Source organism: Ursus maritimus, unplaced genomic scaffold (assembly GCF_017311325.1).
Source record: "Ursus maritimus isolate PB19 unplaced genomic scaffold, ASM1731132v1 scaffold_14, whole genome shotgun sequence".
Taxonomy (NCBI): Eukaryota; Metazoa; Chordata; class Mammalia; order Carnivora; family Ursidae; genus Ursus; species Ursus maritimus.
The window spans coordinates 55,489,489-55,501,934 of NW_024423786.1; the positions used below are offsets into that span (position 1 = coordinate 55,489,489).

At 51.9% G+C, this 12,446-nt stretch overlaps 2 long non-coding RNA genes across 3 annotated transcripts in view; both read left to right on the plus strand.

The window, feature by feature from the left end:
- The first annotated feature begins 1,484 nt into the window (after positions 1-1,484).
- On the plus strand, positions 1,485-6,280 carry LOC121102578. Its single transcript, XR_005834669.1, has 2 exons — positions 1,485-2,311; positions 5,930-6,280. It is a non-coding gene; the product is annotated as an uncharacterized LOC121102578 (long non-coding RNA).
- Positions 6,281-10,713: 4,433 nt separating this feature from the next.
- Positions 10,714-12,446, plus strand: part of LOC121102579 — a 14,883-nt gene continuing 13,150 nt past the window's right edge. For both annotated transcript variants that reach the window (XR_005834670.1, XR_005834671.1), the window contains exons 1-2: positions 10,714-11,644; positions 12,182-12,247. This is a non-coding gene — a long non-coding RNA (uncharacterized LOC121102579). The remainder of the gene's footprint in view (positions 11,645-12,181; positions 12,248-12,446) is intronic.

Consider the following 12,446-nt stretch of genomic DNA (forward strand, 5'->3'; position numbering starts at 1 on the left):
TAGAAACACTTTGTTAGTGTATGTTTCGCAAATATTTTCTCCTTGTTGTCGCTTGCCTCCTTGTTTGCTTCAAAGTGGCTTTCAAAGAGCAAATATTTAAAATTTTAATGACCCACTTGATCTTTTCTTTGTATGTATTTGTCACATTTTGCGTACTATTTAAGAAATATTTGCCTGGCCCAAGGTGAACAAGATTTTTCTCCTGTGTTTTCTTCGAGATGTTTAGGGTTTCAGATCCTACACTCAGGTCCAGGTTTGGCTCAAAACCAATTTGCATACACTATATTAGGATGAAGTCACTGATTGTGAATAGACGGGCATGTTCTTAAAAGGAAGACCTGTAAGAATTTTCAGTTCTCCTTAAATTGAGCCTGTTAATTTAATGCAATTGCAACCAGCTGTCCCAGCACATCCCAACCACCATCCATAGCACATCTGAGCTTCTGCAGGTGTCTGAGATGGCAGCTCACAGCTAGGAGCTGCCCACAGAGTCCCCAGACCTGCCCCAGCCCCTCCTCAGGCACCCTGGGCCAGCCCCCACCAGAAGCATCTTGCCTGGAACCTGGAAAAGGCTGGGGCTGGTCCCCAGAAGGGGAAGTGGGGAGTGTGGGGAGTGTGTGGGGTAGGGTGGGGGCTTCCCTGGGAGTGATGGGACTCAAACAGCTGTGCAGGGCCTGGGGGAGGGAGCAAAGGGACAGACGCTCGCAGTCACTCCCCCGTCCACACTGGGTTATAGTATATTTATCTCTATGCCATTTATTAACATGCTTAATGTTTTTGCCCCTCCCAACTGCAATCCAAGAAGGATGAGGCCAAGAATTTTTGTGTTCATTTACTGCCACATACCCCAGGGCAGAGAGTCGAGCCTGGGATATGAAAGATGCCTCATGAGTACGTGTTGGAGGAACCCACATGCGTTTCCTGAGTCTACCCGGCGCAACCAAATACTCACAAACGTGAAAATGTGATCTAGGTCGCCATCCAGTGGCCAGGACAGGATACCACACCCATTAGGAAGAAAAACAGCATGTAGAGAAATGCACAAAATATGACCCCATTTCTGGAAGAAATAAGAGAGATTCCAGGGACAAACATTCCAATGATGTGAGTATCTCTTCACGGGAATGTGCTGGCATGCGGAAAGTGTTGGGGAAATAAGCATTTATTGCCAACGTAACAGGCTCTCAGGGATTGCTCGGTGGCCACGCCCCCAACCGCGCCCTTGGGCTTCGTTCCGCCTCTAGCCACGCCCTGGGGGCGGTTCCAGTCTCAACCACGCCCATAGTGTCATTCTGGCTTCAGACAAGCCCTCAGGGGGCGGATCCGGAGACTGGACCCAGTCGCGTTCCAGAGGGCGGGGGATAGTAGCAGCTGTCTGCTCGCCGATTGGAGGACTTAGCTCGCCCCGCCCATCGTCGAGGCTCTTCCAGTCCCGAGACCCAGACTTGCCTCCTTTTCCGCTCCCGGCAGACCCGGAACCGGAAGCGAAAGCGCCGATCCGGCCGTGAGCGGCGGCGGCGGTGGTACCTCTCTGAGGACGTTCGCCTTTCCTGGGGATGGACGTTTCCGCGCGCACTGCGGGGTCAGGCCCGGTGTCTGCTCGACAGCCTGGGCTGGGTCAAAGGGCGCGGTCCAGCCCCGGTGGAGGCCCCTGGGGCGTGGCGGGGCGCCTCCGGACCCCCGTGGACGCTGGCGCCCTGCAGAGCCCAAGCTGGGGGAAGGGCGGGAGTGGGTGCGGGGTCAATGCAGCCAGGCTTCCGTGGGCTCGGAGCAGAGCAGGGCCGCCTGCAGAGGGCAGCGTCGCGTCTGGCCTGCGCGGTGGACCCGGGTCCCGTTTCTTTGGGAACCACGAAGACAGGAGAGATGTGGGTTGTTGTGTCCGGAGGCCCCTTACCTGAGCCTCCGCACCTGGTGGGAAATGCAGACCGATTCTCGAGTGTCCAAGGGAATGAGATCGTCCGGGCAAGAGCGGACGTTTCCTTCTTAACTGAACGGACAAGTTTCCAGCGAGTTCGAAGAGGGGGCTGGCCCCCTCCGGGGCTGCTGTGACACTTGGCGCTGCAGCGTGTCCTTGGTGGAAATGCTTCCTGTTAGTTTCGCAGCTGGCTTTACTGCCGCTGCCCTCCCCGGCCTCTGAATGTCAGGGCAGGGACTTCTGTTCTCAGCCGATTTTTACTATCGCTCGTATCCAAGGCAGAGACGTGCTCGGCTGTGTGCCCGTCCTGGCCCCAAGCCTTAATCGGTTCTCCGCTGATACCACGCAATTTGCCGAGCCCTTCAGAGCCTCAGATTCCACATCTTTGAAATGAAAGTACGTAAGGGCACCTGTGTTGGTTATTGTTAATAATGTCCGCTCATCAGCACGGGCATCCTCGTATCAAAGTCTTAGACCCCTGCCTGCAGGTAGCAGAATGACGAGTGGTTATGACCGTGGGTTTTGGCGGAAAGACTCTAGGATCAAATAAAAGGTCAAATGAGACCAGGGATTACCACCCTGAGGACGATTTTAGCCGGGTGACGTTTGACAGTGTTGGAAGATACTGTGGTGGTAACACCTGGATTACAGGGGTGCTGCTCGCGGCGGGTGGGTGGGAGCCGGGGATGCGGCTCCGGCCCCCGCCGCCCCCCAGTGAGCAGGACAGCGCCCCACGTGTTTCATGCGCCTGCCTTGAGATGCTGTGTTTGCATGGACTAGACATTCACCAGGCATATATCACTGTTACTAATATATTATTGATGTATTTTCGTGGATAAATGGTTTTCCAGATCCAGGTTATTAACTTAATCTCAGCGAGGCAGCTAGACTATTAGTATAGTTGCGTTTTCACGAAATAATTTTCAAACAAAAGTACAAAAGCGAGATGCAATTTCAACCCATACCCATATTTGCTACAAATGTTTGTACAGATAAACAGTACACAAAAGAGTACATAAAAAATAAACTAAAAACAGCACAGATATTCTTACTCTCCTGAGGGAGGCATTTCTTTTTTTTTTTTTAAGATTTTATTTATTAGAGAAAGCGAGAGAAAGTGCATATAACGCCGGGATCACGCCCTGAGCCGAAGGCAGACGCTTAACCGCTGTGCCACCCAGGCGCCCCAAGGGAGGCATTTCTAATTTGACATGTACCCTTCTAGTCCATGTTTAGGTAGGGTTGTTTTTTTTTTTGTTCTTTTTTTTTTTTTTTAAGATTTTATTTATTAGAGAAAGCGAGAGAAAGTGCATATAACGCCGGGATCACGCCCTGAGCCGAAGGCAGACGCTTAACCGCTGTGCCACCCAGGCGCCCCAAGGGAGGCATTTCTAATTTGACATGTACCCTTCTAGTCCATGTTTAGTACTCTCCTGAGGGAGGCATTTCTTTTTTTTTTTTTAAGATTTTATTTATTAGAGAAAGCGAGAGAAAGTGCATGGGGGGGAGGGTCAGAGGGAGAAGTAGGCTCCCCGCTGAGCAAGGAGCTGGATCATGACCTGAGCCAAGGCAGACACTTAACCAGCTGAGCCACCCAGGCACCCTGGTTTGTTGTTGTTTCTTGCATGTGTGTGTGTGCCCTTAGATAATACATGTTAATTTTTTGTGTGCTTTTTTAAACTGCCATAATAAAATCTTACCCATATATCCATCGGCAGCTCTTTTTCTTTTCCTTCAAAATAATTTTTCAGATTTAGTGTTTTTTTAATTTAAATTCAATTAATTAACATATAATGTATTGTTAGTTTCAGAGGTAGAGGTCAGTGATTCATCAGTCTTTTTTTTTTTTTATCAGAGAGAGAGAGAGCATGCGTGTGCGCGCTCAAGCAGGGGGGAGCGGCAGAGGGAGAAGCAGGCTCCCCGATGAGCAAGGAGCCCGATGAGGGACTTGACCCCAGGACCCTGGGATCATGACCTGAGCTGAAGGCGGACGCTTAACTGACCGAGCCACCGAGGCGTCCCCCTCGTCAGTCTTCTATAACACCCGGTCCTCGTGACATCACGTGCCCTCCTTAATGTCCATCGGATTTAGTGTTGGTTATACATCAGGGTTTCTCAAACTCACTACCTCCCTGACCCCCACCCACCAGATGCCAGTAGCAGTCCCACTGGTGACGACCCAAACTGTTTCCAGACGTTGCCAATGTCCCTGGAGGGCGAACTCACGCTTGGTCAATTACTAGCTATGCCACGGAGGTGTGGTTAGGTCCTTAACACCCGCTCTGCACATACGTGACTGCCTGAACCGTTGTCTTGTTGGTGGTGGTTTAGTCTGTGTTGTCAGTGTTTGACTTCTGCACCTACCGCCCATCCTTGCTCCGGAATCCTGTGGGCAGCCGTGGGAGGGGTCCCGGGGAGGAACTGCCCAGGTTGGCGGCTCTGTTTGGGTGCTGCACGTTTACAAGTCTCGATTTCTCCGGAACACGTACGTGACTGGGGCAGCTGTGTGTGCATATTGTCCTTGAGAACAGCTGGGCAAAGTACGGTCCCACGTGGGGTCTTGTGAAAAGCAGGTCTCCCTCCACACCAGTCCCCGGTCACTTAGTCGAGCCCCTGGAAAGGCACCCAAACCTCCAGTTGCTTGTGTGGATTTTCACACCTGCACACATACAACTTTATGTCCTTCTAGTGCAAGGAGACATTGTGTACATTTTAAATGGCAGTGAAAACTGCCAGATTGTCCTTGGAGCAGCCTGCAGGACCCGAGAAGCGCTGTTTTTACCCAGTGTTGGCCAAGACGTGAAAGTACCATCACTCTGATTTCGTGGTCTCCTGGAAGGGTTGACTCATTGTCACTGGTGGGGCTGTTCAAATTAGTCACCGAAGCTCCTCTTTTTTTTTTTTTTTTTAAGATTTTATTTATTTATTTGACAGAGATAGAGACAGCCAGCGAGAGAAGGAACACAAGCAGGGGGAGTGGGAGAGGAAGAAGCAGGCTCACAGCGGAGGAGCCTGACATGGGGCTCGATCCCATAACGCCGGGACCATGCCCTGAGCCGAAGGCAGACGCCCAACCGCTGTGCCACCCAGGCGCCCCTCCTGTCTCTTTTGAAGCTGCTTTCTACGGCAAGATTCTCTGTGTTCCCCGCAAGCTGTGATTTTTGTGGTGTTTCCTTCAGCAATGTGTGTTGTCCCGCGTGGTAGCCACATGAGGCCGTTTCAGAAAGTTGTATTTTTATTAAAGGAGTTCAGCGTATGTGTTTTGTTTTTTTTTAAACGGCTTTACTGAAATATAAAGTGTAAAATTCAATGGCTTTCAGCATCCACAGAATTGCACAACCAGGGCCACAATTTTAGAATATTTTCATCACTAACCAAAGAAACTCTGTACCCTCCCACCCTGTCTCCCAGGCCCCTGCCCCCAGCCCTAAGCAACCGCTCATCTATTTTCTGTCTAGAGATTTCCCTCTTTGGGGTATTTCATAGCTGTAGAGCCCTACAATATGTGGTCTTCTGTGACGGGCTGCTTCCATCAAGTGTTCAGGGTTCGTCCACATTGCAGCGTGTATCAGTGCTTTATTTCTTTTTAAAACTGAAGACAGGGGCGCCTGGGTGACTCAGTCAGTTAAGCGTCTGCCTTTGGCTCAGGTCATTACCCCAGGGTCCTGGGGTTGGGCTCCCTGCTCTCAGTGAACCTTCGTCTCCCTCACTCCTCCCTGCTCTTGCTAGTGCCCCCTTCTCCCTCCTCCCTCCTGCCTCCCCCCTCCCCACTCCTTCCTCCTCCCTCCCCTGGTGCCCTCTTCCCTGCTCATGCTGTTTCTGTCCCTCTTTCAAATAAATAAAATTAAAAAAACCCCTAGATTATATTTCTGGATGTGATTGGGCCACATTTGTTCAACACTCCCCTGGGGTGGACATTTGGGTTCCTTCCACCCTTTGGCCATTGTGAGCAATGCTACTGTGAACATTTGTGTACAAGTATCTGTTTGAATCTGTTTCCAATTCTTTTGTTAGATGCTGTTAAAAGAGACGGCAGGACTAGAATGGAGTCCCCTGTGCCAAGCCCATGCCACCAAAGGGAGGCAGCTGACCAAACTGCAGTCCAGCCTCTCTCAGGAGCTTGAGCTCCTTCAGGCAGCTGGGGGGCTCCCGGCCGTGTGATCTGCCTGATGGACCCCTTGTGTCCCCGAAAGGTGACCTTGCCTGAAATCAGTCCACTCTGCTAATAATAACCTCCTTGTGTCTCTGCCTTTGTGAAAACCTTCCATTTTGTACAGCTCTCTGGAGCTCCTTTCTGTTTGCTAAGATGACACATTGCCCCAGTCATGAGTCATTAAATAAAGCCAGTAAGATCTTTAAAACTTATGCAGATAAATCTTTTTTTCTCTTTTTTTTTAACAATACCTAGGCGTAGAATGGCTGGGTTCTATGGAAACTCTGTGTTTCATCATGTGAGGAGCCGCCAGACTTTCCCACAGCAGCTGTACTATTTTACATTCCCACTAACAGTGAATGAAGATTCTGATTTTCCACATCATTGTAGACACTTGGTACTGTCTGTCTTTTTGATTCTGACCATCCTAGGGGGTGCAAAGTGATATCTCTTTGTGGGTTTTTTAAGATTCTATTTACTTATTAGAGAGTGAGAGAGATCACAGAGGGAGAGGGAGAACCCAGTTCCCCTTTGAGCAGGGAACCTGATGTGGGGCTTGATCCCAGGACCCTGAGATCATGACCTGAGCCACTCAGGCGCCCCTCCTTGTGGTTTTGATTTGCATTTCCCTGGTGGCTGATGGCAGTCAGCATCTTTTCATGTGCTAATTGGCCCTCTGCATATCTTCCTGGGAGGAATGTCATTCATATCCTTTGCCTCTTCTTATTGGATGACCTATCCTTTTATTACTAAATTGTGGGAGTTCTTTATGTATTCTAGATATAATCCCCTTGTCAGGTATATAATTTGCAAATATTTTCTCCTAGTCTGTGGATTGTCTTTTCACTTTCTTGAATCTGTAAACATATCCCCAGGCCTGCCCCAGCCTCTCCTCCGGGCACCCTGGGCCAAACCCCCCACAGCAGAAGCATCCTGCCTGGAATCTGGAAGACTGCGGGGGCTGGTCCCCAGAAGGGAAAGTAGGGAGTGTGGGGAGTGTGTAGGGAGCAGGGGGGCAAGCGTAGGGGCTTCCCTGGGAGTGATGGGACTCAAACAGCTGTGCAGGGCTTGAGGGAGGCAGCAGAAGGGACTGGCACTCACAGTCACTCCCTGTTCACATTGGGATATATTATTTATTACATATGCTATTTATTAATATGGGTTTTTCTTTTTTGTTGCTCCCAACTGGAATCTAAGAAGGATGAAGGCAGGGATTTTTGTGGTCATTTACTCTATCCCCAAGTGCAGAGAACAGTCTGGGTCATAGAAGATGTTTAACGAGTACAGTTGACCCTTGAACAACATGGGTTTGAACTGCACAGGTCCACTTACATGCAGATTTTTTTTATTAACACAGTGCAGTACTGTAAATGTATTTTCCTTAGTATTTTTTCTCTAGCTTACTTTATTGTAAGAATACAGTCTATAATACATACAGCATACTAAATACGTGTTAATCAGCCGTTTGTGTTATCAGTAAGGTTTCTGGTCAACAGTGGGCGATTATTAGTTAAATTTTGGGGGAGTCAAAAGTGACAAATTTTCGACCGTGCAGGACATCAGAGCCCATAACCCCCACGTTGCTCAACGGTCAACTGTATTTATTAGAGGAATATGTATACTCATTTTTGCTCGTGAATACACAGAACATCTTTGGAAGGTTACGCAAAGCGCTGCTAACGGTGTCTTTAGGAAGGGTTCTGGGGAATCAGATATTTGGATTAAGAGGGACTTTTTCTTGACAATGGATTGCCACAAAAAATCCATTAACTCTTAAAGGATACCTCTGTATTGGTTTGAACAGATTATTATATTGTACTATCTATTAAGAAAAGTTAATTGCAGAAATAGTGTGTATGAAATGATACCACTTTCATTAAATTAAAAGGCCATAGAAAAAATTCTAAAGGCTCTTCCCCTAACACGAGACCAGGCCCTAGCCACGCCCAGAGGAGGAGCCATGTCACAAGCCACGCCCACGGGCCGTTTGGAAGCCTCACCTCTTCCGGCCCGGGAGCCGGAAGCGGAGGCACTTTGGTGGCCCGTGACTGCACGGGCCCGGAGCCCGCGCCCCTGCTTGGGCGGGCTAGCTGGCCGTACCGGCGGAGGGCGAGTGAAGGGTAGGGTGGGGCTCTGGGGGCAGCAGGATGGGTCTTTTTGGCGGCAAGCCTCGGTGGGACCCTGCGGAGGAGTCTCCGGAGGCCAGTGGGCTGCGGGGACCCTGGTTGGGGGGTCTCTCCCGGGACCCCCTGACGTTCTCTCCAGACGGCTTGGCAGGCGCGCCGGCCCCGGGGGCCCTCCGCCAGGGCGGGTGGGTCGCTGTCCCTCCCTCGCGGAGGCCCAGAGGAGTTACGGGGCGGCGTGCTGCAGGCGCTGCCCTTGTGAATCCGTGTTCCTGTTGGGTACCTGTCCGAGCAGAGGGAGCGACCTCATGCGGAAGAAAGATTATTGCGGAAGGGGGAGCGCTGCTATCTCAGAACTTGCAGGCGTCTCAGAATTAGAAGGAGCTTTAAAACGGGGCGGGGGGGGAGAGTCAGGAGGGGAAGGCAGAGATGAGCAGTGAAGTCTGGCTGTGTCCAGCCGATGCCCAGGAGAACCTGATAGCGGGACTAGGGTTCACTTTTTTTTATTAAGATTTTATTTATTTGAGAGTGAAAGAGAGCAGCGGGGTGTGTGTGTGTGCAGAAGGGGCAGATGGAGGGAGGGAGAAGCAGGGCCCCCGCTGAGCAGGGAGCCCCACGCTGGGTTCGATCCCAGGACCCCAGGATCATGACCCCAGCAGAAGGCAGACATCCAACCGACTGAGCCACGCAGGCGCCCCTAGGGTCCACTTTTTTAATGCGTGCTGGGGGCTGGGGACAAGTTCAGGGTCCTGTGGGAATGACAGATTCCTGAATAAAGTCTGGGTCGAGACAAAGCAGAGGCTAAGAGACAGGCAGCTGTGAACACTTGGTCAGACCCAAGCCTTGAAATGGTGAGAACCTGGATTTTGGAACCAGGCTGTTGGAAATCAAGCCCCACCACTATCACCTGTTAGCCGTGTGGCTTTGGGCAAGCCACTTGACCTCTCTGACCGTGTTTCGACTGTAACATGGGCTTCACAGTACCTGCCTCTTAGGTCGTGGTGGTGATTAAATGAGTAAGAAGCAGCTTCTAACTTTGGGGAACCCACCCGGGCACAGCTGGGTGGAGATGTTCTCCTTTTGAGCATAAACACTTTAACAGGCTGTCAACATCAGGCGAAGCCACCCTTTGACCCTTATGGATTAGGACAAACACAGAACATGAGAAGGCAGGCTGCTGGAATCACAGCAAAGATCATCCCATCCCTCTCCCTGCTGGTGTGCGTGAGGAGGGCTGCTGCTTTGCCAATCGCAGCTTCCCCTTCCTGTAGATGAGATCGGCCATCACAGAATGACTCCAGCTTCGAGACAGCCCCCAAAATCCAGAGCAAAGCCTGGCTCTCTCAAGCCTTCCTCAGTATTTCCAACCCTAAGCCTAAACCCTGTGATGAGTCCTTTCCAGCACCCTGCTACTGCGATGTCCTTCGGTTGGTGATGCTGTGTGTTCTCTCTGGCTGCCAGGGGCGATAAAGCACTGTGCTCAGCGGCAGGTGTGTTCCTGGTGGTCTTCGCGTGGGAAAGCAGTGCCTGGGGCTAATAGGAAGGACTTCCGGCAGTTTCCGCATGTTTTAGGCATTGTCACCGTGCAGCTGGGATTTCTATAGTCCTCCGTCACGTGCAGAAGGGCGCAGAGCAAATCCCAACACGTGGCAAATCCTCATTATTATTCAGTAGCCAATTTTCGTCACAAAATTACTTCAAACGCTAGTTTAATTCTTGAATCCTGTGTTCAGGGCATTTAAAATACTTCCTTCCAGCTGCATGTTATTTCTTGTTTAGTGTGAAGTAATTCAAAGGAAAGCTCAGAGGCTAATATAACAAATCCCCTGTATTTGCCACCCAGATTTAATAAAGTGTAACTGGGTGTTTTTGATGCATAAAAATGTGAAGTTTGTGTTTGAAGCTCTCTCTGAAACCCCCTCCTGACTCCCCAGGGGAATGCGGTGTTGAGTACGCTAGCCCATCTTTCCAGTTCGTGTCATTCCTGTCATTCCTTTGACCTCTTGTGTCCTCATCCTTGAACAGGGGATGGAGCTTTCGAGTGGTCTTGGAGCGCTTACCTAACTGCAGATGGTATTGTCCTTCATACAGCTGTCCTCTTTGAAAACTATCAACCAGTCATTAAAATTGTAGATTATCTGACAACACAGGAAAATGTTGTTTAAAGATTTTAAATAATCTCTACACCCAACGTGGGGCTGGAACCCACGACCCCGAGATCGAGTTTGTTTCTTATCAGTGTTGAATGGTAACCCTTGTCTGAATGTCCCACGGTTCGTTTATCCACTTACCTACCGAGGGACATCGCGAACATTCCAGGTTTTGGCAGTTATGCACAGACCTGGTATTAGCAGTTATGCACAGACCTGCTGTACCAGGTTTTTGCGAGGACGTGTTCTCAGCTCCTTCGGGTAAACACCGAGGAGCACTATGACGGCTGGATCCTAGGGTAAGAGCGTGTGCGGTTGTGTAAGAAGTCATGAGTGAGTGCGGCGTGGCCGGCCAGTTCCTGGTCCCCGAGCTGCTCCTGGCTGTGGGCGGAGCCCCTGCTGCGTGACATCCTCCCTGGCCCTCGGGGATGTCGGCGTCGGATGGGCATTCTAGCAGACAGGTGCTGGCAGCTCCTGCTTTAATTCGCGTGTCCCGATGACATGGACGGCGGAGGATCTTTCTATGTGCTCTTCGCCATCTCTGCATCTTTGGCGAGGAGTCTCTGGCTGTTTTTGCTGGAGACGCTTGTTTTCTTGTTGCTGGGTCTTAAGGATTCTTGTGTGTTTTCAGTACACGTCCTTTATCAATATGTATGTTTCGCAAGGGTATTCTCCAGTCTCCAGCCTGCCTTTCCTCTCTCAGCGTCCGTCCCACAGACCCGGAGGTTTTGATTTGAGTCAAGTCTGGCCCATCAGTTCTGTCTCTCCTGGATCCCGGGGGCCCGGGGGCAGGGGGCCGGCACAGGTGGCTGAGCCCGGGCTGCTGCGGTGGGTGTGGATCGCGCTTGGGAAGGTGGCTGGCAGTCAGGGCCTTTCAGACGGTCTGTGTGCCAGGAAGGGAGGGCATGGCTGGAGGGACAAGGGGGTCGGCTGGGGGTTCTGGGTCAGGAGACGTCAGGTGTGGGCATGGAAAGGCCCCCGATCGGGATGGTGTGGAGCAAGAGGAACTTAGCCTGTCCGGTTCTGGAGGCCGCGGGTCTCAGATCCAGGGGTCGCGGAGCCACGCCCCTCTGAAGGCGTGGGGGGCGGGGTGCTTCCTGCCTCTCCCGGCTTCCGCAGGCTGCTGGCCATCCTGGGTCTGATAAGGACACCAGGCACTGGACAGAGCCCCGCCCTTTCCAGTGTGATGTCTTCCTAACTAGTGACCTCTGCAGAGACCCTGGTTCTAAGGAAGATCGCGGGCTCAGGTAGCAGACGCTTAGCAGTTGAACCGTTTCACACAGCGGAGGGGCCAGCCTTGCAGGTGATGACGAGGCAGGGCGGGCAGGGAGGACGGAGCACGGGGTCCTCCCGTCGGGGACGGTGGGACCCTCGATGCTGCAGGTTGGAGGGTGGGAGTCGGCCAGAAGGAGGAGTGGAGTGGGACAGGGGAGGGGTATGTGACGGAGACCAGACGGGAAGTTGGGCACGGCAGTGGGGAGAGGCTGTCCCAGGAGAATAGCCCAGCAGGGTGGGCGAGCCTTTGGGGATCAGCCAGGACTAGGTCTCCTGCTCCCCGAGGGGGTGCGGTGGCGGCCTTTGTGCTCCTTGCAGACCGGCCCAAGACCGAAGGCAGGAGAGGGTCCGCGGAATGGAGGCTGGAGGGTGGGGGGCGGCGGTCGAAGGCCCTCCTGGGTCTCCTCCCTTTGTTCTCCCATCTGGACACTTTTCCACATTCATTTAGGGTTCCTGGGCCCAATTCCCATGTGGGGGGGGGCTGGTCCTCACGCATTACCCCAAGCAGCTCTCAGACCCCAGCTGGGTCCACGACCTCTTCCTCAGTTTCCATTAATTTACACAGAACTCAGAGAAGCACGGCCCCCAATTTGTTCAAGCCTGTGAATCAACAGCCACATGAAGAGATGAGGTGCGTAGGGCGAGGTCCCCAACAAAGGAGCTTCTGTCCCCGCGGAGCTGGGGCCGGCACAGCGGCACATGGGAGTGCTGTGGTTCCCACAGGGGAAAGCTGTAAAAATGCCAAAAACCGAGCGTCCTGGGTGTTCTCGGCGGCTCTGTTAGGTAGTTCTGATTCACTAAGTTGTAGGCCTTGGCGGCCGCAGCCTCCG